Consider the following 4,575-nt stretch of genomic DNA (forward strand, 5'->3'; position numbering starts at 1 on the left):
TGAATTACGTAACATTGTCATTCCCTTCTTCTCTATTTCTCTCACAACGTGTCAACAGAGTTGTGTGTGACTAGAAAAAACATAAGACCTTGGCATACGTTCACACAATTTGTTGTATGCATCGTGAAAGGTCAGCCGGTGTGTACAGTGCATGATGAACAGTAGAGCAAGGCCAGGAAGATTGAGGAAGGACAGATAGAAGGAAGAGGAACAGTAATCTATATGTAGAAGAAAGAAGGAAAGACAAGAGAGGACAACGATAGGCGGGAGATGGAGAAAAGAGGGAAGAAAGGAAACCGTTTGGGTATATGAGCGAGAGGTAAGAAGGAAGGAAAGAAGGAAGGAGAACATGGTGGATGGAGAAAGTAAGGAAGAAGAGATAGAAGGGTGCAGTAGGGATAGACAGAGGAGGGGGACTTGAATGGGTGGAGCACAGAAAGGGGAGGGAACAGTAGGGATGAATGTAGCTCACACAATGCGCTTTGCCGTGTCAACAACTCAAGCCTTAAGGACAATGGACACTTTTTGACTGAACTGTTTACCCGGATGTCACAAGTATGTCCCTGTCCTGAGAATCTAAGACCACTTAATTCTTCTCATGCAAGGCCTCTAGACCACTAGCTACATTATTGCCACACTGCACCTCCATCACCACCACCACCACCACAAGTACATCACCATGTTAACAAACTTATGAATTTCTCACAAGCAACATTGTTGTTTTATCAGTATTATAGTAAGTGCAATGTAATTCAACAAAGAGATTAGTCAAGCATGTCCACTTTGATTTGCCTCTTCAAGGATTAAAAGTTAGAATACGATACATTATGATTATGTTACTGAATATAACTCAACCTAATAATCCAGCAATATTTCTCTCCTTTTTCTCCCCGCAAAACATGAGAGATGGGATGGTTAATCTTCACAACACTAACTTGGATCACCACATGGCTGTGAGCTGAAGGAACGAGAGGAGCAGAGTGCAAAGAGTATGTTAGCTCGGGTGGGGCTGAGTCACCTCCCTAACCTTGACTCCCCGCCAGCCTACATGGGAAGCCTCAGCACATTGGCAAGGGAAAGCGAGAGGGAAGCCAATACTAAGAATGCCAAAAACGGGCAGGCATTGACCACCACTGCCAACCTTCCTCACTTATGCGGCAAAAAACTCGTGCTAAGCTAGACGGTAATGGCTGGGTGGCTGCACGAGCATATTACTATTGCAGTAGTGACTAGAACCTGCTACTAGTGATGATGGGAATGCAGAGAATGTATATATAAATAGGGAAGCGAGTGTATCAAAGTGAAGGATTGCAAGCCAGGCATAACGAGCAAAATCAAATACCAAAACTGATATTGAAGAAGTTACAGTAGAAGGAGGGAACAAAGTGATTAAGATAAGAAGAAGAAGAAGAAGAAGAAGAAGAAGAAGAAGAAGAAGAAGAAGAAGAAGAAGAAGAACGTAAATAGAAATATCATGATTTTGAGTCTACGAAGAAATTTATATGATTTAATACTTTTCGGTTCCGTAAATATTTGTTCTCTCTCTCTCTCTCTCTCTTAGCACTGAATGGACTGCAGCAAACCAAGAGTCACGTTCCTGTCCCTGGCATGATATCGGGTTGATCCCCTCGCCTGGCTGCCACTCACGTCACGCAGACAAAGCTAGACGCACTTCTCCCGCCGCACAGCCCAGTCAATCCGTATTTCTTGGGTGTACGGCAATTGAGTCCCATTCTGCCGCGCTTAGCTGTTACGGTAATCTGACACAGGAGCAGATCGTGGATGTATCGAAAAAAGCCCCTCAAATTGAGATAGCACTCATTCAGTCTCGGGATGTTCAGTGCGCAGTTCAAGTTTTGTGCGCTCTCTCTCTCTCTCTCTCTCTCTCTCTCTCTCTCTCTCTGCATCACGATCACAGGGGCGTTGGGGGACAGTGTAAATAAAAGATACGAATAGGTTATTTTGAAACGCCTTTTGCCTCGTTAGGGCTAATTTCAAAGGTTATGGTTGGTTGGTCAGGTTCTCATGTGACCCTTTCCCCTAATTATTGTTACTGTATACGTAGCTACTATTGTTAAACCACCATTTGAATCATGAAAGCCCTACTGATATCCATTCATTAATCACCACTAGAGATGGTTAAAAGCAATCGAAGTAAGACGGATACTGTACAAAGAGGTAAAACTAAGAACAGTGATAGTGTTGAGTGAAGGAGATGAATAACATATGGACAGGAAGAAAAATAGACAATGGTATGTATGTAGGTACTTACATCCATTCATTCCCGACACTTCCTCTCGCCCCGCCACTTCAGCGCTGCAGCTGACTCATGCCTTGAATTTTATATAGTTACTCCGAACATTTTTGTCATTGATAAAACTTAGTCAGACTTACCAGGAAGACTTGTAAACTTATACTAAAGCACTTAGGGAAGATCTGATAGCCTTGACTATCTTTAGCGGGCCCTAATAGAAACTACATTTGGTTTTCAAATGCTTTCATGATTTTGATAATTTTGGCAAGTGCTTATCAACAGTGGAGAAAATACCCATTAGAACTCTAATACTCATCTCTGTCGTCTTGAAAAGATTAATCCTAATAGAATAAAAACGTTTATAAGTGAAGACCGAAGAATGTAAATCAAGCTTTTTTTTATTGTAACAATTGGTACTGAGTGAAATGGTAAATACGTAAGTACGTATACATATATACATACAAGGATACCTCATTTACGTATGTGTCCTCTCCTCACCGCCCAGCGTCCTCAGTGTCTTAAAAAGAATAATAATTATGAGAAAGACGGAAGAGTGTATATTGGACTATATCCATCGGTGTTGGTCTGGGTATATTGAAGGCTTGTGCGATCATGCAACTGGTGGCATGCAGGAAAAATCGAAATATTATGTTGGTCATGATCTTTTAAATTATACACACACACACACACACACACACACACACACACACACACACACACACACACACACACACACACACACACACACACACACACACACACACGCGGCCCGGTAGCTCATATCACAAGCAAGAGGATATTCCCCGGCCGGGTGGAGATATTTGGGTGTGTCTCCTTTCATAGCCCCTGTTCACCAAGCATATATATATATATATATATATATATATATATATATATATACACACACACACACACACACACACACACACACACGTTTTTGTAGCAAACTCAATCCTCAAATCATGGCACACGCAACCACCATCAGTGGCTGAAGTGTAGTAGTAGTGGTGGTAGTAGTAGTAGTAGTAGTAGTAGTAGTAGTAGTAGTAGTAGTGGCGGTTGTGGTGGTAGCAACAATAATATTATAGTGGTGGTGGTGGTGACATATTACACACACACACACACACACACACACACACACACACACACACACACACACACACACACACACACACACACATGAAAAACTTCCAAATTAACACACTCACACATACGCCACATTTACCAAACCTTCATCACACCTGCACACATTATGTAAATGCCTAAAGACCCTAAACATATTACTTATAATGCTGTTAGTTGTTGCATATCACAGAATTGAAGGGGACACTAAACTAGATATTTTTCTGTTCTGACGCCTGGTAAATATTGCATAACCACTCGTTCTTTGAAGTTTGTTGTATTTAAAAATGACAGCTAATTTTCGAAGTCTTAGGTACCGCCGTGGTACAGTGGAACCATGCGTACTTTGGGATCCGAGGGGTCTCCAAGCGCACGGGTTCGAATCCTGTCCACGGTCCGGGTGTAGGTTGGGCTTCCTCACTAGGAGCAACGGTTTCCTAACCGGTGAGCTTTGAAATAGAGGTACCCCAAAAAGTATCCCCTTTAGCCCAGAAATTCCCGTGAAAAGCCCACATGGTATAAATAAAAAAAAAAAAAAAAAAAAGTCTTGTGATGTCGTCAGTTGAATAAAAACAATTCTATAGGGCCGATTCGTTGCTTCTTATTTTTTTTCTGATGGAAGGAAAGATACAGGCATGGTGACACATTGATTACGTTTGCTTGTTTGTTGTTACATGAAGAAGAAACAAGCGTAGAGTAGCAAGCCATAGCCTGGTTAAGGTATTCCTGATCAAAATGTTATATTATAATAATGAGGAACCAGCAGGATTCACATTAATTAATTAATACCTAATTATATAATTCTTATTAGTATGGATATAAGTATAGGACAAGTTGTACTACCTATGCAGCCACTCTGATAGCAAACTTTCTTTTTCAAATAATATGCTTGTTAATACGACAACTGTGGCTACGCGGCGCCACGGTGCTACCCACCCTCCCACTTCCACTCCTACTCCTAGTGCTCATCAGTCTTTCGTGACGGCAATAGTTCTGCGATCTAGCAAGTAAATATACCACATTTGAAAAGCCTCTGGTTGATTTGACACGGAATTTTAAGAGTGTTTTTACGATTCTAGTGACATATTAACAAGATTTCTACACTCAAACGGTTCTGATTGAAGTGACTCATACGGGATTTCACAAATGTTTAAAAGGTTCTGTGACAATAACAAGACTGCGTTGGTGTTTCCACGTCC

General features: G+C 41.4%; 1 protein-coding gene across 1 annotated transcript in view; it reads right to left on the minus strand.

Moving 5' to 3' along the window:
* The window catches only part of LOC123506995 (E3 ubiquitin-protein ligase MIB2-like), a 43,205-nt gene extending 42,248 nt beyond the window's left edge, over nt 1-957 (minus strand). Inside the window, exon 1 of the mRNA XM_045259488.1 lies at nt 936-957. The gene's annotated coding sequence lies outside the window, so the exon portion shown is untranslated. The remainder of the gene's footprint in view (nt 1-935) is intronic.
* Between the last annotated feature and the right edge of the window lie 3,618 nt (nt 958-4,575).

This window comes from Portunus trituberculatus, chromosome 21 (genome assembly GCF_017591435.1).
Source record: "Portunus trituberculatus isolate SZX2019 chromosome 21, ASM1759143v1, whole genome shotgun sequence".
NCBI lineage: Eukaryota > Metazoa > Arthropoda > Malacostraca > Decapoda > Portunidae > Portunus > Portunus trituberculatus.